The sequence below is a fragment of the Pezoporus flaviventris genome, unplaced genomic scaffold (assembly GCF_033815535.1).
Source record: "Pezoporus flaviventris isolate CSIRO_AGI_PZ_B2104156 unplaced genomic scaffold, CSIRO_AGI_Pfla_v1 ptg000015l, whole genome shotgun sequence".
Classification (NCBI taxonomy): domain Eukaryota; kingdom Metazoa; phylum Chordata; class Aves; order Psittaciformes; family Psittacidae; genus Pezoporus; species Pezoporus flaviventris.
The window spans coordinates 31,248,962-31,274,229 of record NW_026892563.1 but is presented as its reverse complement, the minus strand read 5'-3'; the positions used below and the strand labels follow the sequence as shown (position 1 = coordinate 31,274,229).

General features: G+C 36.6%; 1 long non-coding RNA gene across 2 annotated transcripts in view; it reads right to left on the bottom strand.

Annotated features, from left to right (window-relative positions):
• LOC133269172 (uncharacterized) overlaps positions 1 to 25,268 on the bottom strand; it is a 53,079-nt gene that overhangs the window by 16,329 nt on the left and 11,482 nt on the right. The window contains exon 3 of one of the 2 annotated variants that reach the window (XR_009743351.1): positions 11,786 to 11,917. The exons of the other annotated variant lie outside the window; for it this stretch is intronic. This is a non-coding gene — a long non-coding RNA (uncharacterized LOC133269172). Of the gene's footprint in view, positions 1 to 11,785; positions 11,918 to 25,268 lie in introns of those variants that run through there. 2 annotated transcript variants of the gene reach the window in all.

Below are 25,268 nucleotides of genomic sequence, written 5' to 3'. Positions count from 1 at the left end.
TTTTCAAGATTTCTACTTAATTGATCTCTGGAGAATACACAGTAAATTATTTTTTTCTTCCCATGCATTTCAACTTAATCTAATTGAGCATAAATGGAAAGAAAATACTTTCCCTTTCTCACAGTCTGTTATTTGTCTCCAAGGGCCACCACCACAGATAAAGGATCTTTAAATCTCTCCAACAGTTCACTGTTCTCAGGGTATCATCAGAACCTCCTCATACGAACATAGATTTGTCTCAATTAATTAATTGAATCCGCAACAGATACTGCCAGCACCTCCTGTACTTTGTGTAGCTCACTAAATCAGCAGAGCACTGTATATTTCCTGTTAAAGCATACACATCTGGAGTTCATGCTGGAGCTCCAGCCTGTCCAGTGCAGCAGCACAGAAACAGCAGCGATACCGTGGCCATCTGTCAGCCCAGGCACATCGCTGTTGCTGTTATCAGAATATTCCCAGGCACAGTAAAGCAAGATGATAAGCAGCACAGCAGTGCAACAAGCAGCAAAAGCAGTAAGCAGCCACTAATGAGCACTGGATTCTAATGTACTGTGAGGCAAGCAAGCCCCATGGCAAGCAGAGGAGCCTGCTGATTAATAGCTGAACACCAATAACAGCTATAAATTTGATCTAGCACATTCCTATCAAAGCTGTTATCTCAAGCTCCATGTTGGGTGCCAAAGGGACTGTCCTGGTTTAACGTAGCAACTAAGCACCATGGAGCCACTCGTTTATACCCACTCAGTGGGATGAGTGAGAGAATCAGGAGGATAAATGTGGGAAAACTCCTGGTTTGAGATAAAGACAGTTTCATAGGTAAAGCAAAAGCTGCACACACCATCAAAGCAAAACAAGGATTTCATTCACTACCTCCCATTGGCAGGCAGGGGTTCAGCCATCTCCAGGAAAACAGGGCTACATCATGAGTAACAGTTACTTGGGAAGACCATAAATCTGAACATCTCCCTTTTCCTTATTCTCCCCCAGCTTTACATGCTGAGCATGATGCCATACAGTTTGGGACATCCCTTTGGTCAGCTGGGATCAGCTGTCCTATCTGTGTCCCCTCCAAACCTCTTGTGCCTCCCCAGCCTACTCACTGGTGGGGTGAGGTGAGAAGCAGAAAACACCTTGGCTCAGTGTAAGCACTGCTCATCAGTAACAAAACATCCCTATGTCACCAACACTGTTTTCAGCACAAATCCAAAATACAGCCTGATACTAGCTACCATAAAGGAAATTAGCACCATCCCAGCCAAAACCAGTACATCTCAAACACGTGTTTAATCTGTCTTTAAAAATATTAGTAGAACAACTATGAACACAACTGAGTGAACAAAACTGTTAACCTTCAAAAAAAGTGGAGTTACCTGAAAAGCTTAAGGAGATGTACTGTTTCATTTAGAAATAGATGAAACTACAATTCAGGACACTCTTCCTAGAGCATATTATTAGATATATTTTTATTTGGATTAGGGTTCTGAGATTACAATTATTCTAAAAGAGTCTGAAGGCCTCAGATACATATGCACCAGCAAAGTCTATAAATTATTGAGAAGCTGATCTCAAATTTCTTACTCTTTTTTAAACTCAGCCTTTACATTTGGAGCAGCTCTGTCTTGTTCCTCAAGTGCTTTCTTGAATACCTGAGAATTTCCTTTCCCTGGAGTCCAAGTGTAATGAAGCCTGAGGTGTCCAAGGAAGCGTTGGTACTGAACATACTAAGTAAAATTAATGGTTCAGATGTAGCGCTCTCTGCTGTCAAGTTCCTTGTTCTTTATTTGTGGTCCTACACAAGCGGCTTTGTTTAATCTTAAGGTAAGGAGCCACGCAGGCTTTTATTTAGTTATGTGCAGAGTGCTTTCATTCTGAGTAATTTTTACACCTGAATCTCTGCTCATAACATATTGTTGGCTTTTATCATGGAACTTTTACAAGATTTAAAGACTCCTATTTGAAAGTTGCAGATTTCTAGATATTATTCATTTAAATTCTTTAGGTTGGTGACCTTTAAAAGTCTACATGCTTAAGAAGTATTTAAAAAGATGGGGTTGGATCTTGAATGAATTACAATTTATTTTACTTTCATTCTTTTTTTTATGCAACTGTTTTCTAAAAGTAAAAAAAAAAAAAGTCTTACCAGGAATTCATTTTCTGATAACATTCTGAGTGTTCAAAAGAATTCAGGTATCACAGATTCAGGAAAAAATTATTTCCACTAAAACTGTTTAGTATAAGCTACTTCCTTACTGCTTAATAGGTGTGCATTTGAACTCCTTCCATTGACTCCCCCCCCCCCCCTTGCTTAACCTTTCCCCTCTCATTATTCCCTAGTATTTACAATTTAGATTATAATCCTCACATAATTTCACTCTAGATTTGCATTCAGTGTCTGACAAATCTACCTGTAAAGAAAACAAATTTGCACCTTTCACATAGTCTTTGTAAAAGCTTCCTATTGGCAGTGTCATTAGGTATTAGGAAATAAACTTTATGTAATGTCTTCTTCAGTGACACTCCTTGAACAAAATCTTATCAAAAGTTTATTAAGCAACATTTATGACAACTGGAGTCTGATTCAGGATGTGCATTAAGCCCATTTCTTTGTTGTACTTTACAGCCTCAGCTCTTAGGATACTGAAACCACTGATATGTATGAGACAGATAGAAAAGGGAAGCAACAGAATGTCTTTTCTACTACTCCATCCAGCCCCTCATTGATTATATATCACTCCAGTTTATTTGTTGTTATTTTTTCAATTAAGTAATTTCTAACTTCTAGCTTTCCTCTAATGTGTGAGGAACATAATAGTAACAAATGTGGACCCGTGCTAGTCAGGAAGAAAGTAAAAGGGAAAAGCAGGCAATGGAAGATCCCTTTGCCAACATCCAGACTGAGGTGAAATGAAGCATCTCCCATTCACAGCAAAGGAATATATATAAAAAAGCCCTACAAACCAAAACCAAACCCAACCAAACAAAACAAGAACAAAAAGTTGCTGATTTTTCACAAACCCTCCCTGGGGTTTTCAGTAAAACTGATGTCCTTGTCAGATCCATTGTTAAGAGCACTGGGTATTTGCTCAGCTGCAGAAATATGGAGTAAAAGATTGTAGGTTCACTGAAATGGCATTTTCCAATTAAATTGTGTTTTCCTGGAAGTTCCCCAAGCTCTACCAAACACTACGGTTTTACATCCCATGCAAACTACAGATTTGCATCATTTTTGCATGACAGATTTTTGAATCCATTTTGCATACATAAGACTTGGGGAAACAAAGCTTTGCAAGGTGAACATTACAAAATATCCAGTGCTTTTTCTTTCTCCCACAGGCTTTCCTGCAGGCACAGATAATAGGGACATTAGTTATTAAATTGGCACTGCATCTTTCTCTATTTCTCTATCATTTTCAAACAGGTTAATTAAAGCACATTTATATGCCAGCTAAATAGAAGGTAACGTGAGTCACAACAAACTTCAGCACCCATTTTTTACATAAATCCTCCTAAACTTATAAATGTCCTTCATTCACTTCCAATAACTGTCTTTTGGAAGATGCAAATATCTGCATCTTCTTTTTTTTTTTTGGAAAACAAAGCAAATGAGTTATAAAAATCGCTTTTCATTTTTTTAGGTGGAACTTTCTATTTTCCAGAATTCTGTACTGTTAATAATCTGATTGCAAATAAGCTAAAAAGAAGTTATTTTACACAGTTATCATGGATTAAAAAAAAAAGTGAAAAGGTAGGAGAAAATGTCCTCTAAGATTAAGAGGAGAATAACTGCTAGTCATGTAGCTCATGGCATGTGCAAAGGCACCAGTACCAGGCACCTCAATCTACTTTTAGCCTAAATGAGCAGGTGAATGAAGGAAACCATTCATCCTCAGCCTCCTTGGGACAGATGTTTGCACAATTTCAAGTGCATCTTCTATATGCAGTTCTAACAATGAAAATCTCAGGTACTGCTGGAATGCAAAAATCTCGGTAGCCACAAGTGCGCAAACCTGGCGTATCTTTTGCGCTGGTCAAGACTCAAAAACAAAGTATTAGGTCTCAAGTTACATTGTTTCTCCTTTGTGTATGCGCTGTAACCGATAGCAAAATGAAACAGTATAGCACAGTCTTGTTTCACAGTTTCACACTTGCAGACAATGTGAAGGTGCACTAACTTTTGAAGCATCAGAAGTACACCCTTATATTCAGAAAATTTAACTCTACAGATCTGGTTTTATATATTTTCTTAGATTTTTCTTTTACCTTTAATATGGTAAATTCCATGAAACTGTCACTGATTAACAATGAATACGGTATTTCTGTGAAGCTAATACACAGGTTTGGTTTATTCTACTGTACCCTGAAACACCATCATACATTTTAGCACAAACCAACTTGGATCAGATGGTACCACTGATTTTCAGTCATACTTCTTCATTGATTCCAGTGGAAAGTTCTCATTATACATCCCTGGCGTGAAATGGCCACAGTTAGTAGGAAAGACCAAAATAAGCATCAGGAACTTTGCTCAATATTGTGAGCAATCACAATAACAGAGTTATTTATCCTATGCTACAGAATAATTGCAGCATAAACCCCCAACTTTTGGTTTTTTTTTTAATAAACATCATTCCTCAGGAACTAAAAGTAGGCAGATTAAACCATATGAATCAGGATTACTTTCTGCAGAACCAACAAATAAAATCTTCAGAGCCTGGTGTTTCTCACTGTAGGAGCCATGTTGTTGAGGGAAATTATTTTCCCTATGGTAGCTTAAAAATCAGTTTTGCACTTCTGGAATTGGAAAGAAAATTCACAGGATGTAAAAAGCACACAGCCCTAAGTATACCTCCCTTTCACAGCTTCAAGAGAAAAAAAAATATAGGCAGATGAGTCAGGATAACATTTTTGGCTTTTCTTATATGCATTATTGGATGCTCATTCCCTATAGAATTCTGTGCGTGATCCTAAATCTACTGGAGGGAGAGTTTTAAATATTGATGCCAAGAAACACACTTCTTTTTTAGGAAAAAACATGGGCACTTTTTAGAATTTGGGTATGAATGTCCCTTATACTGTTGTACCAAAAAACCTCATGCAACATGGTTTATCACTTTTATCTGTGTTGTGTTTTCTGAACAGTTTATAATACTTAAAGGGCTTATTTACTCCCATGCTGCAAGTTATTATTATTCACGTGTCCTAGATAACAAGGAGGTTTAAAGTAGGGTATACAAGAAATCTGTGAAATGGGATAGAGTCAAATGTAAGAAGCTTTCCCACTTCTCATGACATGAGTTTAAACCCTGAACTGTGATTTTCCCCATTAGCAATTACAATGTTTATGTAATTCCTCATTCTGCTATTCTCTACTCTAACTCAACAATTTAGTTAGTAATACACCTGATCTGGCTGGCAGTTCTGGCTGCGGGACTTTATGAGCTCCTCTTCTCTCTCAGCAGGGCTTGGAGATGCTTCCTTTCTTAGTCAAGCATCACTGATAGGGAAATCATGTCAGTTCTGGCTGCCTTTGCTCCAGCTTACATTTGATCTGAACATCTTTTCTCTTGATCCTTAACTTTTGCTACTAAGTGCTTTTCTTTTGCAGCGAGCTTGTTCTAGCCCCGGTTTCCATTAGTCATGTTGAGATCTGAGATTGTTATTCAGTCTTCGCATGCTGGAATCCACTTCCACAAAAAAGCCAGCCTCATTGTCTCACTTCTGTGCTGTGGAGTTCATTTCTTTAATGATCTGACTATTGTTCACTTCCATTTCTGCCTTTGCAAACTGAACTGGAGCCATGCTGCTGGCTGTCTGAGGAGAGAAACATGGGCCTGCTGTTTCTCAATGGAATTGGGTGAGGATGGCAACTCTGGTGGGAAAACAGGTTTCTCTTCCTGAAAGATTACTCTGTAGTCCTTGCTTTTATCATGAGCACATTTATCCCAGCTTTCCTGCCTTGCAGAGTCAATGCTTTTCATGGGAAAAGAATGGCAAGATATGATTCTTTTAGCTAGTAACCCGTCTTTGATGCCATCTTTCCAGAACACTCAAAAGCTTGATTTTAAAGTCCACTTATCCCCAGATTTTCCTTCATATTGTTTATAGGCTTAAGAACTTAAAATGTAAGGAAGAACATCAATAGTTTTAAAATTCACTTGACATCCTGTGGGATAATAGTGTGCAGCACAGAGGAATATATCCCAGACTACCTCATTCTTGAAGATTAGCAGCAAAACTAAAATTACTGTAAAGTTTTAGAAAGCTATAAAGAAATATGTAAGATGACTTAAGTAATGTTCCAAGGAAGTAGGTTTTGTATTTTTCAAAGCTTTTTGGCAAGTGTTTTATGCTTGGTTCAATTTCTATTTTCTTTTTTTTTTTATTACACCATCAAAGCAAGTCAGTTCTACAATATCTTCTTTACTCGTTTGGTCTGTCTCCAACTTTGATATTCTCATTTTAGGGTCAGCTCTAAGAACTCAGAGCTCTCCCCAGACAGAAAGTTTTATCACTTCTTCTAGGTTTGTTGACCCAGAAAAAATCTAGAAGAACAAGTAATATGAAGAAAGTAGGCATTTAGAACAAAGAAAAAAATACAGATCTCAAGACAGAAATGCAGTCAAGCACAGGGGCATTACTAAGGAATAAGGAGAAAGGATGTCCAAAACACTTAAGGCCCACAGATGAATCAGGGAATAGAGTTAAGGAAGGGATGTCTTTGGAAAGATGTGTTTCCTGCACTACCCACCCTGCACTTTTCTTTAAATGTGGCAAAATAAATATATTAATAAAATACACATAACTCTTTCATAAAAATATCTGTGACCAACCAGAAATCTTTCAATAAGGTTTATGTTCTTGAGATATAGAAATAGTATTAAAAATCCCTTCCTAAACCCCATAATTTCTGCTTCAGTGATAAGTGACACTGATATCTTCAGTTTTACTGTTAACATACTCAGACAGTTTCAGACAGCTTTCTGTCCATTTGACTTTTTCAAGATACCTTTGATTTTGTTTGAACAGGCAACAAAACCCAGGCATTTCCTCCAGATTTAGTTACAGAACATACACTACTTCATCATCTTAAGCAGGTTACTCAGTCTAGTTAAAGAATGTTGTTGATTTTTCAATGTTTGTGCAGCTACAGTATATCTGACCTAAAACTCTTTTAAATGAAAGACATCTATTGAATCCAAGAGCTTTGGGGCATAAACCAGTCAGCCTTTCACTAGCTCACTGAAATGCTGTGGTTAGATCTATGATTCATGTTTCCTTCCAATGCCTTGGACTTGAATGTACTAATTCAAGAAGTTAGTAATCATAAGGCCAGTATTTTATAAGCTGTGAATGTTATAAGAATGCAGATATATCAACTCAGTACTGTTTTTTTCTGAACAGAATGATTTGTTGGTTTTCAAGTACAATTCAGCTTCAAAACAGAAATGAAAGAAGAAATATCAAACTGCAATATAAAATTGCAGTTCAAAGCTGGAATTTACAAGAATAAGCAGTCACAATCAGTGGCATTAGGAAAACAAAGATGGGTAGATAAGATGTTACTTTGCAACCACAGATAACAAAACAAGTTACTGATTTAAATAGAGACTAAATCTATAGATCAGTTTTTTAATTACATTGATATCATTGACTTTATCATTAGGCTTTACCAGAATCACTAGCTAGATTTATATAATGTGGCAGCAGGTTTAGTAAATGTGGGTGTAGATTGTTTTGAATAAGGTATAAAAATGAGGATATTTAGGGAAAAACCAAAACAAAACAAAAAACCCCCACAAAACACTGGGATGAAAATCCCAACTGTAGGAAAAGCTCTTAATTAACTTCAAGAAAGATCAACGGGATCATTTATCCAGCTATCACTGTATGGAGATGTATCAGTAAAGAAACACAGATATCTACTTGCTGAGTACAAATCAAACCCTTCAGTTTGCTAGAAAGTAGAAGAGGAAAAGACACTAATTGTTTTATTGTTCATATGCCTTCATATGCCTCATTCCTCAACTAAATTGGGTAAATAATACAAATTTTAATATTAAAAGAAATATTTCCTGCATTTAATTAAGTGCAATATATTTTAGAATATGAATCCATTTTTTTCAGCTTAAATAACTGCTTATCAGGCACCACCGACGACCACCATTATAATTAAATACTTACTCTAATAGATATAATTCAAGAGTTTTCTGTTAAATCCTAATGCTGAAAACATTACTGGAGTTGCATAATGCATGTGATAACAATTGCCCTGAGAATTATTGCAGGACCTGCAAAGGTCCTTCCTCTTCTGCCTGGGTTTGTAGAATTTCAGTGGAGTCCCCTTAACTTTGTAGTGAGAGAAGAAAGTTGAGTTAGAGCAGGAGATAAGGAGGCCTTCAAGTTCCTAGACCAGATTTCATTCCTTCCCTGCTAGACAGCTAACATGAAGAATGATTGCCATCTATAAAGCCTTTAATCTGCCCCACCACGATAAATAAAATGGGGAGCAATCAAAATCTTCAGGATACCCTTCACACTGTATTATATATGGTCAAATTACCTATTTTCACCAGATTAAGCTCCACTTCAGTATATTTCTGAAAGGATGTGATAGAAACACACTGTAGAGCCAGGATGCTAGGGACTGGTATTTTAGGCTTATATAAAGTAAATCTTAACCTGACATTTTTTCTCAATCAGAGGAAGGAAACGATGAACCAAGAAATCTGGGTCTGCTGTGTGTCAGAAGATGATCCCAAGGGAGAGAAGTGTTAGAAGAAAAAGAGTATTTGCTTTAGTTTCTTAGACATACACAAGTAGAATCACTAGAGGACAATTTCATGCTCCTGTGAAGAAACCTGAGTGGAAAACTCATGTCACAATTAGCAGCAGAGATTCTGTGAATTGCCTTGTAACCACTGATAAAATTCAATTGCTTGAGTCAGTGCAAAGGAAACCATACTCGGGTGCACTATCCTTCCTTTGGGAAAAAAGAAAGAAGTCATGACAACTTTCCTTGGAAGCGTTGCAAACAATTTCTCAATCCCACCGAACTTTTCTGGATTGTGTGACAGATAATTTCACATATCCATCATTTAAAAGCTATTATGGGATATCTTGGCCTCTTGTGTCACTGACATGCAGTTAAACCACCATTCTTATTTCTTGTCTTTAAGCAAATAACATCACTGAAGACCATATCTAACCTTACTGATAGGTGTGTGTCACACCCAGATTGCTACTATTAGAATTATTCCCTTAAATCCCATACAAACTTTGCACCAAAACTTCCTTCTAGGGAAGGAACAGGAAGGAGAGGAAAGGGCTGGTGCATTCCCAGATCTCACTTCAAGAAGTCAGGGTGTAGATGGGGTAGAGTGCTGGACCTAGAAGCTCAGAAACATAGAAGTGGCTGGTTTAGATATAGTCACACAGTCTGGAGGGTAGTGACCTGAGCCTTGCAAATTGCTTGAATCTTAAAAACAGGATAAATGTGGTATTTTCATTGTTTACTATATTAAAGCACTGTAAGTCCATTTCTGTCAATTCTGTATGCTCAGTACAACTGTGAATTACAAAATAGTTTCCAGTTTTTTAATTTAATGGAGAATTTGTGAAATCTGTTATCACTACCAATATAGTAGAATCTAAAGTTTACAATTGCCTTATTTTGCTATACGTTTTCCTGCAAAAATTTATAGTTTGAATAAAAGAAGCTGAAAAATTATAAACATATAAATGCATTACACATGGCATAGGTGGTTATATCTTTTTGTTGTTGATGTGAAATTGAAGAACAGAGGTGATAATTAGCCAAAATGTGCATATAAATTTCAAAATATTATCCTTCCTAGTTCGAAGACCCTAATGCCACCCTGTTGATTCTCCCTAAATACAAAAGAGCATGTTTCTGTCCCAGATGAATTATGATCTGGTGTTCTTCGCAGGAGCTCACTGCCAGATGCTGTGCCCTTTCACCACCAGTCAGCGTGCAGGAATCATAGTACTATGAGAAGCCAGCTATGTCAATCCAGTTTTGGTAGTTCTCTGATGAGGTCTGTGTTGCCTACCTGTCCTGGGTTCAGCAGTAGCAGTCATTTTTCCCCTTCTTGGTAGCTGGTGCAGTGCAGTGTTTTGACTTTCAGCTCGGGAACAGAGCTGATAGCGATGTTTTGGTTTGGCCAAGGACTTTGTGAGCCTCATGCTCTGCCAGGGGGGAGGGGAAGCCGGGAGGAAGCAGAGACAGGACACTTGACCCAAACTGACCAAAGAGCTATTCCATACCACAGCACGTCATGCCCAGGATGTAACTGGGAGTTAGCCGGAAGGGCTGGGAGACTGCAGGGTTGGAGGAGGTATCGGTCGGTGCTTGGTCAGGCTTGGGGGGCGAGTTATCGGTCAGCTGGTGCTGAGGTGTTGTATTCTGTTCCCTTGTTATTTCCTTTATCATTATTATCACTGGTGGTAGCAGTAGTGATCTGTGTTATACCTTAGTTACTAAACTGTTCTTATCTCAACCCGTGGGAGTTGCATTCTTTTTGATTCTCCTCTCCGTCCCTCCGGGAGCAGGGGGAGGGCAAGAAAGGGGGGGAAGTGAGTGAACGAGTTGCCTGACTGGGTTTAAACCACGACACTACCTGAAACTCAAGTCAAAACAGAGCACTTCCACTAACTAGATCCTAGCTGCATACATAGGAAAAATCTGAATGGAGAACATCCTCAGAATGTTAGCTCCATTCCTTGAATTTGTTCCACTGGTGACCTGCCATAGCCCTTAAAAGCCAGCAGTCTGTGTCTCTGCCACATTCAGCATGTCTGAAATCACTGCTCATTCCAGGGAGACATTTGCCCTTGTCCTGAAGGAAAGGGACTTGAGGAGCTTTGTTACAAGGAGAGAAAGTGAGGATTTTTTCAATAGACAGGTTGAAGTCTTTCAGTGTTTTGTTATTTTGAAGTAAGAAGGAGAGTTTCTATGCAGTAAAACTAACCTTAGTTAGTTTTATGCTGAAATGGTTTTATATGGGTAGGTGTCTGGCAGCTTTGCAGTAGGCTATGCAAAGAGCATGAAGGTTAGAGAAGAGGACAGAAAGAATATTAACAGGGAAATTAATAATTTTATGAGTTTTATAGAATGGCTTGGGCTGTAATGATAGTATGCATTGTGATATGCAGTACCTACTGAAAGTCATAGTTAATGGTTAAGAGTAGATAATATTTAGCATTTATATAGTGCTCCACAGCTTCAAAGGACTATGCAAACATAAATGAATTAATCCTCAGGATTTTAAGATCTCTATTTAGATAGGTAGATTCCTCTTAGAGAGTTCTATGTAACACAGATGATTACATCTACTTACAAAATAGGGCAAACAACAGCAATAATACCAGTGGCTTTAGGAATTAGTTAAGCACCATTATTCCTCTTCTGCTGATGAAAAATCTGAGGTTTAACTATCAGGAAATTTCTGTGAAGCATGTAAATGACAGAGCTGAAACTGAATTTTAGGAATGGCCTATCTTTTGAATCTTATTTTCTGTCTGCTAAGGAAATCTAAGGAACAATATCATTTAATCTAAAGATATTTTGTTATTTCACATCACTAAAAAGTTCACAGTCATAATACTTGTGTCCTCATAACATTTCTATCACAATAGTATAATTTGCTAATATTTGTTTGAAGCCTACATCATAAGTAACTTTGGGGTACGGGAAAAGCATTCATCTAATATGGTCAGATTCTGACCACTGTCAAAGAAAAGACCAGTTTCGCAGCACCTGTTAATTTATCTATTTGGTGCTTTTTAAAAGCTCTTTCCTTATTATCCATCTTCTCAGCTTTTCAAATACAGCTAACACACGGCTTCAATAAGGTCTGATGTGGTGCAAAGATGTCCACCAGAGTCTGCAGAGATCCTGTAATAACATTGGTCCCACTTAGGAGTTAACTCAGAGGCCTGATGATAATTAAAAATGTCAACATCATTAAATATTTCATTTTTCAAATATGAACCAAGAGGTTGAGTCACATATTTGCATAATTCACATAACAGCCATCTAATTTTGGTGATTGAATTGATGACACCTGGGATGTCTAAGCTTTGGGTTTTTTCTCTCTAATCCACAAGTCAGACAGAGAACTTTTCTGATCCTATCAGTGTACTGAAGCACCACTCTGGGTATTCAAATCCAAAAATCTGAGAGAACACAGACAATCTTATTGTGGTTATTCACATCATTTGTTTTAAGTATGATGGCAGCTGATATGCATGGAGCATAGAGAGCTTTTCTCACTTTATTGTTCCTGCTAGGAAGATAAATGGCAATGTGTCAGTCAACAGTATTTTAATATGAAGCTTTCTTTATCAAGTGGGACTAAATGGTATTACAGCATTGCAGCAATTATCTTATTACAACCTAGCTTTTAAGATTACTAAATTGGATTTTAAGAAATTAACTCAGCTCTGCAGAAACAAACTTACTAACAGTGCAGCCTGGTAACCTCTTGTTTTACTTTATTTCCTCAATAATTTGCAGAAAAATATCCCCAGAAATAGGCAAGGAGTACAGCCAAGAAGACTCTTCACAGTGTAGGTAACTTGGCTAACTCTATTCTGAACCTTTCACCATGCAATTTAAAATGCTAAATCTTACAAGGTTTACATTATAAATGTGTTTCTGGTGTTGGCAGTTGTGGGGGTCTTTTGGGATGTGCATGGGTTTTTGCATGAATATTATAATATACAGACCTAGAATTTTATTATTGGGCAGTAAATTGCTTTGCTAAGGTAGTTGTAAAAAAATTAAAACCCAAAATGTCCTAGGATAAAATCTCATCTCATGGGAAATTCAGTTGTCATGGGACAGGAAGGGAGGCCTTCTCATGAATTAATAAATAGCTTAAACAGTAGGATTAAGCAGTCAGCTTCAACAAAAGTAGAAGCTTAACACTGGAGTCCCTCAGGGAGCTCTGCTGGAATATCTACTGCTCAACATAAATGATCTAGAAAAGGAAATGAATTATGAGGTGACTAAGTATTCTGATGATACAAAATTCTTCAAAATAGCCATGATGAAAACTGACTGCTATGCATTGCAGTGGATTTCAGGGTACCTATCAACTACAGGAAAATGAGCACATGAACATTATTGTTGATAAATGTAAGGTAATGTCTACCAGGGGAAAATCTCATCATTAGAAATACACAGTGATAGTCACTAAACAAGCTGTTATCGCTCAGTAGAGATATTGCCATTGTCCATAATCCTAGGAAAGCCTTAGTAGCCCAATACTCAGTGACAGTCAAGGGCTAAGTAGAATGATATGAAAAAACAGCTAAGAAAAGGAACAGAGAGGAAAAGAGACTATTACCATGGCATCAGGTATAGTCATGCCATAGTCATATCCTGAATTGCTAATTCGTTCCAGTCTCAATGAATTTTAGTCCTCAACTAAAAACCAAGACTGCCAAAAAGGCATGAGTAAAGAAAACCAAGGGGACGGATTGCTTTCAATACCAAAAAACCCTGACACATTGGGTTGGCAAAGTGAACTCCTAGGTATTTAAAAATCACAAACACAGAACAAAGAATGATTATTTATGTTGGTTTTTTTTTTCATAACAGAATTAAGAAACATGGAGTTAGTAGACAGAAGTGTTAAAAGTATATACTTTTTCAGCAGAACAAATATCTTGTGAAGTTCATTGCCATACAATGTTTTGGATCTGAAATGGGTTTGAAATCAGCCCAGCCTGTGTCATGGAAAAGAGGCCCTGACAGGCTACTGTTACAATGCTGAATATAGCCTCTAGCTCAGAGGGTGAGGAAAGGAAGAGAAAGACTGTGAGAGATGCCACTCTGTCCTTTCTCATGTGTCAGAAGCAGAAAGGTTGGCTAGGTGGGAGTTTCAGTCAAATAGGTTTTATGAATTTGGGCAATTTATTTCTTCTTATTGCACTTTTGCTTCTCGTCTGTGAAATGGGGCTAAAAATACATACCGCCTTTATTTTGGCAGCATGTTACAATTTGAGGTTTTCTGTAATGTCCTTAAATGTACACAGGTTGCAGGCTTTAGCTTTGATTGCAAAAGTACTCTGACATTTGCCTATGATTAAACAATTTAAAACATCTTCTAAATAATGTGAAGACAGCTTCAGCTAGTTATAGTGACTTCTAAGGAGGAATGACATTGGGTGGAAATTGTGTTGGCAAGTTCATTCTACACTTCATTTGTATTTATTGAGGGGAGGGCTGTTAATGTTGTCTTTGGGCCAGCGTCTCACTCCTTATTCAGAAATCTGTAAAATCACAATTCAGCCACATTTGAATATAAATAAATGGCTAGAATTCTGCTATTCCCAGGATAATTTAACTCACATGTTCTTCAGATTCCCATTTCCCTGTCCTTAGAAGAGATCCTGATCACACAGCCTCAAAGAAACTCTTTGCAGTTAGAACTGTAGCATTTTCCAGTGCCTCTTTTTGCAGTAATTGCCTAAATACTAAATCTGGCTTGAGTGCTCTTTTTTCTCTTGCCTGCTAATGAAGGAGGTGGAGAAAGATGCTATAGTGTCTATTACTTTGCATGCAAGAACCACTTTCAAGTGAGTGGTGCCTTGACCTATGGAAGTAAGATGTCTGTACTCCCTGTGAAAAGTGATTGCTGCAATCTTGCTCACATGTATTCCTCTCTTTTAAACATTCTGCTTGTTCTGAAATTTACTCTCTAGGCATCTTGAAGGCCATTGAACAAAGAGTTTTCCTAATATATCATAATTATACAAACACTTGTGCTGAGCAACCTTGTACTGAGCTGATCAAATTTTTTTCAGGGGTTCAAAGATGCTCAGCAGTATTCAGTTGTGATTTGATAGTGTAATGGCTGAGCATAAGGTACAATGAAGTACAGACGGGAATTCTAGACCAAAGACTTTTCTTTAAATGTGACCCAATACTTGCATATATATCTAAGTCACACAGATTCAGATATAGTTGTATTGTATAGCTTTGCAAATAAGACTGCTTCTCTTCACTGTAAGGGCAAAACAAGAACTATGCAGAAGGTCATTTGCAGGAGTTTGCTTCAGAACAGCTTATATAAAAAACTTAATGGACTATTCATGTGACTCTCTATATAGATGCCACCTTGCACAGTACTGTGTACAAAGTGTCTTTTCAGACATTTTATTTTCTCTTCCAGGCTGCTCAGCTGGTATTTGGAATCCATTAAGTCTTGCTTGGTGTCATGCAAACTTTTGAGTCTCCAGATCTCAAAGCTACTCTTTACTAAAGATGTTCCTAGTAGCACACTCTTTTTGAAAATATAAATATCCAATACTGGATTTCAAAGTTCATCACAGTGATTTTTCAGAAAGTCTTGAATGATTCATTCTGTCTTCAGCCACCAAATAGAGTTGATATTAGATGGATAGTAACTCTTCCCCCACCTCTGAACTTTTAAAACTTGCTAGGATTTTCAACACCTTAACAGATCATTGTATTTTCAGTTTTTCTCACATCAGTATTTGATTTCATCAGCACAGACAATTAAAATACATTTAAAGATATTAAAATGGGAAATCTCTCTTCATGCCAATTTACAGCATCTTTTTGTGGATTTGTTTTGGGGTGGTTTTTTTTAGTGTTTCAAACTACCTGAAAAACGCTTCTACTAATGAGTTTATGCACTGGGATTATTTGAATAACTAGAGCGTTCAATTTAGTTTCAAGGTAACTTTTTCCAGAACAACATTAACAATGGAAGCCAGAACCTTCAAAATTCTTACAACATTAAAGCAAGTAAAATCTAATGAACTGAATTACAGTTACTGACCTGAATGTGGGGTTGAATTGAAGAGATTCCACTTTCTTACAAATGTTATAAAAAACAACAAAAGTTATATTTCTACATTCAATAATGTTAAAATCTCTGTGAGAATACATATAATTATAAGAAAAATCAGGAATAGTCAAAAGAGTCAGACCATCCTGTCCTGAATTGTCCCTCCAGCTATGACCACAAGTCCAGCATAAAAGTCCAAAAAGTGAGCAATACTTTTCCAGGGGACTTTAGAACCTCCAACACCACAAAAGGTTCCTAATGCAGAGGTGGTCCCATTGTACTTAGAAGCTTTTATCTGATTTTCCTCACCCAGATTTGTCCAGTTTCTTTTTGACTCTGTATAAGCATTTAGAATTCATTTTTAGAAAAGGATGTAGAATTACAAAGACTAGAGGTTTGGCTCTGCCTTGGTTTTTAATCTATTTAGAATCATAGAATAGTTTGGGTTGGAGGGGACCTTAAGACCATCTAGTTCCAACCTCCCTGCCATGGACAGGGACACCTCACACTAAATCATGTCACCCAAGGCTTATTTAGTAAGCAATGTGCCTGCGATGAAGCATGGAACTAGAGAATACTGGTACCAAACCCCAACCTGTTAAACCATGAGGCTGACAAGGGATTAATTCCTAAAAAATGCCTAAGGGTTGCAGAGGATTTTAACAGTTGGGAATTAAGGAGTGATGAAGTCACTGCAGCTCAGCTATGATCTTTGCCCCAGGATGCGACTTGCAAAGAACAGCAGCAGTCAAGGGAGGGTAATACTAAACTAAACCGAAAGAGGTATCCTTCTACAAAAAGTTTCATCATGTTTCTTCTAGAGCTTCAGATCTCACAGAAGGTCAACCTTTCAATTGAAGTCAGAAATATATAAGCAAAATATTTCCTTCAAATACTCACTGTAGTTGACAAAGATTTTATTCATACATGTGAAGGAAATTGAGAAGACACTTTTATCCTCTTTGTCACAATTCTTTTTAGTTGTAGTATCCTCTCATGCACTCAGTTTTACTGTTCTCTGTGTACTTCACTCTTCATTGAAGTATTCAGTGACTCTTAGATGACTATAGAGACACATCCAAGCCCCCCATAATAGTTCTCATAACTCTCAAAAACATTCTGAGAACTTAATTTTAATCAGTAGAGCTGCTTAAAAGATATCTGTATACATTTTTTGAGTAAAAACATTGATAAGCTTACTAAAGTATAGCGTTTATCCACATACTTCCCACTTTTCCAGTTTTGTTTGACACACAGTGCATTTGGCTTGACTGGAAGGCAATTATCAAGACAGACTTTCCCCGTCACTGAGAGATTGCCCACAAAATAATTCACATGTAACCTATAATTAGACTATAAAAGGTGCAAGTTCTTCTTGTGCTCCCATTAGGATTTTTTGAGTAAGGATCCTTCACTTTGTCCCTGATAGCTGTCTACGCTTCCAGGGGACAGTCACTTTCTGTCACTTATCATTGGAAAAAAATATAATGACTTATTAAGGATATTGCCAGACTTAACTAATGTTTATGACACTCTGAATTTTTCAAATGGAAGCAGCTATAAAAAATGAAGAATATTATAAGAGTGCTGGCAGGCATTGTTTCCTTATTTTTAATAGTAGGCCTTTCTAACCTGACTGAAGGAAAGTGATGAAGCTGTTAGCAGCAGATGGGAAAAGACAGACAGTAGTACGTAGAGGTTGCACAGCTTGTGCTGCATGCTTGCCGCACAGCTTGTTTCACAGCACTGGAGGCAAATAGGTCTTTTTCTACATCTAAAAGCTCTTCAGCCCTTTTGTGGCAATGTGCCAGATCCCCAAGAAAAAGAGATTGCCTAGAAAGAAATACGCTGGGGTGTGGGAAAGCAGACATAGGTCTAATAGGCAAAGGTGAGAGAGGCATCTAGATGACTTAAATCTTTTTTTAGCAAGAATATCTCAAAGACACCAGGTAATTGTTCACTGGTAATCTGTATTTATAAATTTCAGAAAAAAAAAAAAACAAAAAAACAAACAAACAAACAAAAAAACACCAAAAAAAACCAAACCCCCCCAAACAAAACAAAAAACCACTAAACAAACAAAGAAAGAAACAAAAAAACAAAAAAAACATGAAAAACCCAAAAAACCCAAACCCCACCATTTCTGGTCTCCTTGAAAAGATCACAAAAGTAAAAAAATTACACAAATTCAAGCACAAGGGATAGAAAACTCAAGAAGTGAGTGAAAAGTGGTCACGAGTTTTATGGCCATCATTATCTCCTGAATCTTCTTTGACCATCATTATCTCCTGAATCCTGAACACTGTCTTATGTGTAGTATCAAATTCTGCAAACTTCAATCATGCTTTAACAGCTCAAGTTTCATACCAACAGAGCCTGACTAGTAAAAAATTAAAGCACTACAGGAAACAAATAATATGTACCTAACTTACAGTCTTGAAAAACTTGGCAGACATTTGTGTAAATCAGATATATTGAACACAAACTTAGATTCATATCTCATGAGGAAATATACACAAAATTAAATAAATTTATGTCATTAAAAATATTCTGTCACAATGATACATAGCCATTTCATATTTCAAAGGATAATAAAATCCTTCTTATACAGTCTGTTCTGAACCTAGGAGTTGTTTAGCAACTTAAATTTGGTATAATATTCTTGCTGAATCATTGTTAAAACATTAGTAATTTGCATTCAAACATGTACTCACTTCAACACACATTCTCCACTGTGCCATTTCAGGTCACAATATTCTGATTCATTCCATTTCTGTAAGCAATGTTTAGGCAAGTGGCATGAAGCCTTCCTCTCATGAGGAAGCGTGAAGTGTTTGAGAAGACTGAAGAACTGGAACAGATTGCATTCATGACTGTGAAAGACAGGAAGCTTGTTTCTTCTAAGCAAAATTTTAGCCAATGAACTAAATTTCCTACTTTGGCATGAGTGAGACATTCTGAACGAATCCTTGTATTTAAAACCAGTAAACGGTACAATTAACAACCTAATAGATAAAGGCTGCCTTTTCCGTGACCTTTCATTGGTCAACACCTTTGACGTAGGTAACCAGGAAGCAGAATAACTAGTTCTAGGGGTTTTATATTTATGAAACAGCTGCATCCATATTTTTTTAGCTGTTATACAACTGCATAAAGTAACAGAGAAAAGAACATGGTAAAAATTAAAACTATACAACAATTGCATAAAGAATTCCTGTATTTCTAAAGTGTAGACTATAATTAGTAAAATAATTATTACTTAGTTATCAATTGCAGTTAAATTCTTAACAAATAGAAACCTAATTTTAATAATCATCATTAGTGGTTAAAGTATTCAATATTTATAAAAATGTTTTGTTTCCCACACCTTTGCTAGACTGTATCACAGTGGAATAACAGAGAAGCAAAGAGGCAAATTACAAGTTCTAAACCAGACGAGATGAGTGTGAGGAAATACCAGACAGATGATAGTGTATGTTTGCTTTTCTTAAGTTCAGATTTTTAAAAAATTATTCTAAACACCTAATTAATCTGCACATTTTTTCACCCATTGATTTCAAAACACCACGGAAAATATATATTCCTTTTCTAGAAGTGAGGAAAACGTGGGATGGGGTAGGAAGATTTGTTGAACATCATTCATAGTTTGGGAAAAGAAACATCCAAATATCCCCATGAGTACCAGTTCAGAATTTTGTATTTTAGAGTATATTGCCTCTTTCAGCAAAGTACTATTTTCATTTCCATGGAAGGTTTGTTATTTGGGAACTGCATTATCTTACTGAAATGTGAACATGGCTCAAAGTAGGAATTATTTAAAAGAGATTATGTTGTACTGAAAGAAGATTAAAATGCAATTTTTAGGTTTGCTTTTTTCGTTGTTGTTGTTTTGGGGTTTTGTGCTTGTTTGCTGACAGGTCTCAAAATTTATTAGAAACAAATACATGCTGAAGTGACTAAGGCTTATCTGCTTGCAGATATGCCAAATAGAAAGCTATACAAACTAGACCTTATGATGAATAGGCATCTAAGCAATGACATTTAAGTCTCTGAAGGCTGAATGATATCTTTCACAGTTACTAGGGAGTAGGTCTTGGAGACAGCCTCCTAGTAATAAGTAAAACTTAATGAGAAAAGTTATTCATGTGGCTTGTATCCCTGTATTTAGACATGACAGTCAAAATAAATTATGTTCAAAATTCTTCTCTAGATAACCTATACACTGCACAGTTTGATGCACTTTGCTTCTATGATCAAGAAGATTTGAAAATTGTTAAAAACTATATTATATAAAGCAACTAGACTTATCTTTCCCTGTAACTGTAAGCACAATAAAGAGCCATTATCTCCCTTCATTAAAATATTAGTATTGTTTACCATTTCTATGTATCACTGCAATAATATTGGTTGGTCTATATTGTTTTGTTAGCACAATGTTTATTCCCTGTATCTTGAGTTACAGTATCTAAATGTATCATGGCAGCACATTGTATTTCATCTCTGCAGTAAAGGTACTTTATTGAAAGCATATATAAACTTTATTTCTTTTGTTGGTTGTGGCTTTAGAAATAGTTGAAAAAAAAACTTAGTTGCATATGCATACTCCTTCTATTCCTTTCTGTTTCAATATTTTCACTTGTTCACTTTAGTACAGGAGACAGACTGGATGAGACAATGCTAAAGTTAAAAAGAAGGGAGAAAACTTAATTAAAACAACAGTTCGCTGTCCATTGAGTAACCATATATGGGCATGTTTTATTTCAGAGACAACTGTTCATTTATTTGCAAAGAGTTACAATCATTCAATAGCAGGAAGTTAACACAGAAAGAATGCAGATGCAGTTTAACATATGACGACTTAACCTATTCGTACTGCCAAACAAATCTGTTGTGTTTGTAGTCAACACTTCAAAAATTCTTTTGCTGAAGCTCATAAGGAATTACAGGATGAATCTTTGATGCACCCTCAGGAGTGTCAAAAGATCCTCTAAGCAGTGCTGTAATGTCAGACTGCATTTTCAAACTCAGTCTGTTACTCTAGCCCTTACACTTTAAAACTGCTAGAGCTATGTAATTTCATGAAATAAAACACATGAATTTTCCAGTTGGGCAATTTGATTCACACAGTAGTAGTATTTGCATCCACTGGAATATAATGACCCTCTGCATTTTAGCTTCTTTGGTATTTTTGCTGATTCAAGAATCAGCTATTACACAGTTTGTCAGTTATGATTAAGATTTTCAGAACTGTTGAAGAGACTTAGTCATATTTAGTTCCCTTCCATTGTGAAGAAAGTCTGAAGTTCCTTAAATGGCATTAAGAAAATATCAAATGGCTTTGTTTATATATGCAATAGTCCAAACAAAAATCATGCAACTAGAGTCAGACTATCAGATTCTTATATGCACTTTAGAATCATAGAATGGTTTGGGCTGGAAAAGACTTTAAGATCATCCAGTTCCAACCCCCCTGCCACAGGCACCGACACCTCGCACTAAACCATGTCACTCAAGACTTCATCCAACCTGGCCTTGAACACTGCCAGGGATGGAGCCCTCACAACTTCCTTGGGCATCCCATTCCAGTGCCTTACCACCCTCACGTATTTGTACATACAGATTCTTCTATACAATTGTATTTATTTTATGATTAAAAGGATTTATTTACTTTCTACTATAATATAATTATATTTTCCTGAATAGTTCTGTTATTTTTCAACTGAAACTTTCAGTGATTGATAGGCACAGTGAACAAGCAGAAATGGTTATTGCATGATTGAAGTATTGCATTATTCAAGTGTGGTTCAGCTTCCGAGTGGAACAAAGCTGGACACTTTCTAAGATATGAACCGGAGCTTGCAAAATCTGCAGCAGTTTGACTGCTAAGTGTGTAGCTGTGAGGCTTCAGGTACTACTATATTACAATTGCACTTTCAAAGTACTAATGGATAAATTTATTTGAACAGATCATGATTATAACTAAGTGGAGTTATCCAGTATCATGTGGATAAGTGGCCTCTAACAAAATCAGTATAACACAGTGAGTTTCATTTTACATGATTTATGGTTGCAGTACTACCAGCAATTGTTCAAACACTCAGGTTTCCAGAAGAGCCACTTACAGTCAGGACAGCTAGCTACTGAATTAATAGTGAATGTATTTGACTCTTCAACTTAAAAAGCAATTAGTCTAATGAATTAGTCTAAATGGGGAACAATGAAATTAGACTAAATGAAGGTAACAAACAGCAAATTAACGTGATTTGCTATCTGCTACAGCAAAATAAAAAGATACTGATAAAATAGCAAAATAAAAATGACTGATGAATTTATATATAATTTTACGTATATACACACACATGATACATACACAAAAAATATATACTTATAATGTTAAAAGTTACTATAAATTGGGATAAAAATATTTTGCTTATTCTTCAAATATTTTTTTTAAAAACTGAAAATATCTTATTGTTTACTACGATACAAGATGTTTTTGCAAAGATTTGGGGAAAATACCACCGTAGATTATCTTGAAGTTTAGAAAATGAAAAAAAAAAAAAGTGAATAATGATATTCATGTCCCCCAATTTTAACCATCAAAACAAGACATATAACTTAAGCTACTTGGCCAGACTTCTGGTTTTCACCAAAGAGACAGTGTGTTTGCACAATTCTCCCCACCCTTCAGATCCTGAGAACTACCTCTCTTCTCCCTTGATTATAAAGCAAGTCAAATTTAGCCATTTTACTTCTTACATAGGCTTTACTTCTTCAAGTGTTTATTTATATTTTTCCTCATCTTGAACCTCAGGGACATTCCTCCCATTTTAATTATTGTAACCTTGATAATGTAAGTCATTAGGAAAGATTGCTTCTGAACATTTCAGATAAGCCAGAGATATCAACAATTCCTGCCAAGTATGAACTATGCTACTAGATCCTAAAGTTTTATGCATATCTTTGATTCTCTTTTTCCATGTTTTCATTAGTGAGCTAAGAGTTGGTGTGGCAGCCAGAACATTAGAGTTACTTTGCATGCACCGTTTTGAAATATCTGGAAGTACAATCATAGGCTGCTGTTCTATAAAAATTTGGAAAATTGTATCTGCCCATTTCTTGAGATCATCCCTGCTTCCTAGTTTAGGTTTACTTTCCAGGGGTACTTCTTAAATAGTATTTATAATATTTTCTGTACTCCAGAACCAGTATAGAAATAAACCAAAACTTTCATACTTTCTTCAACACCAAGAGTCTTGGGGCACTCAGCACCTCCTCAGGAAGCCCATTTCAGTGTTGGACCACCCTCTCAGTAAAGAAATGCTTCCTAATGTCCAGTCTGAACCTCCCTGCCACAACATTGAACCATTCCCACACACCCTGTCATGGGACACTATGGAGAAGCATCTCCCTCTTCACTTTGCCTCCTCAGGAGGTTTTAGAGAGCAAGGTCAACCCTAAACCTCCTCTTCTCCGAACTAGACAAACCCAGTGTGCGAAAAACCCAGTATCTCCAGATAAGAAATTTCTCTGAATCCTACCTAAACCTTCTGAAACAGAATATATTGTATAGCATGTGAAACATACGGCTGAGTGAGTATCAATTCACTCAAGCTGGGGAGGAGGGGTGGGTAAAAGGGGAGAAGGTGTTTGTTTGGTTTTTTGTTTGTTTTCAAGTCCAGCCATTAACAAAATTGTAAGGCAAATTTACTTACCTGGAGTAAATGTGAAGGGATAGCACTTCTGTGAAAAGATCTTTTATCTCACTCAAAAACAAGTCTTATTGTTTACCATTGTACATGCCTTCAGATGAATAGGAAGTAGAAGGTGGATGATAACGTGTCCTTGCTATCATTCAATAACACTTTTACCGGACTGTACTACGTTAAGATAAAAAATACAAACAGGAGACATGACAGCCTTTTTCATAATAGCAATCCTTTTTCCTCTGTGAGCCAATTGCCCTCTCTACCCCTCTCTGTCCTTCCCCAAAAGGCAAACTATGAAAAAGATCATGATACTGTAATTTAATTCCAAGTATGCTTATTTTTCTGGCACTTCTATGCCATTAGCCTAAGGAGTGTCTTTACTCACGCCATGAAAGGCAAAGCCTACAGGAACAGTAACAAAAATACTGTTAATTTTGAGGACTATTTCCTTCATCTTGAAGGACAAATCTCTTACCCAAACACCAGTCGCATATCCATGACTTGAATTCACGTGGATCCTTATGCCAGTCTGCAAAACCCCTCAACATTCATTTGAAAAAGCGAGTCATGATGTTTTGCTAAGTGGTAGCAGTGCAGTTCTTTGTCATATTTGCATCACCCAATCACAACTAGTGGAAAGAGAACAAAAGGGTGTCAGAAGTCTTAAATGGTCTACACATTAAACCTGCGTATTCTTTCATGTGAAATACCAGTGGATTAAATAGTTTATTACCCCATTCTACACCAAATGTGATTTCACATATGTAAGCCTTTCTGAGGTTTTCCTACTCTTCATTAGGGACTGTAGTGATAGGACAAGGGGTAATAGGTTAAAACTTAACAGGGGATTTAGGTTAGATATAAGGAGGAAGTTCTTTACTGTGAGAGTGGTGAGGCACTGGAATGGTTTGCCCAGGGAAGTTGTGAATGCTCCATCCCTGGCAGTGTTCAAGGCCAGGCAGGACAGAGTCCTGGGTGACATGGTTTGGTGTGAGGTGTCCCTGCCCATAGCAGAGGGGTTGGAACTGCATGATCTTAAGGTCCTTTCCAACTCGAATCATCCTATGATTCTATGAAAAATGAAACATAAATATTTATTCTCTCTACTGAGCTACTGCTTGAAAACCCCCCAACTATTTCTGTCAATCTGAGTCTTTGTCGACCTATCTAGTTATTTATTTGTGAAAGAAATCCTTCTCCAGCTGGATTTATAATTTGTTTGCAAATTTGTATTTTGTGGTAGAAATAAGAAAACACTTAGAAAACTAAATAGCAATAGAGAAGTCTTTTACAAATTTTTGATGACCTGATAGTTGCAGAACTACAAAAATCTCAAAGGTGTCCACTTCTTAGTGTCAGAATAATCAGAATACATTTTGCTTTTAAGCAGATTTTAGTTTGGGGTTTTAATTTTTTTTTTTGTTTTTTTTTTTTTTTTTTTTAACTTTACGCATAACTTTCACTCTTTGAAGATCTGAACTTATTTTAAAAAAAATTACATGGCTGGTATAGGAAACAAGCTGTAATTCTCTGAATTCAGGATTCCTTGAAATGAAGGAATAGGCACTAAATATAGAAGTATCCTTGTATTTCCTGTACTTCAGCCCCAAAATTTTATTGCAGCACAACTACATTTGTTTTTCATGACTGAAGCTATTTTCAATGAGGTGCATACTGAAATACTCTCACCAGTGAAAGGAGAATTTCCAGTTCA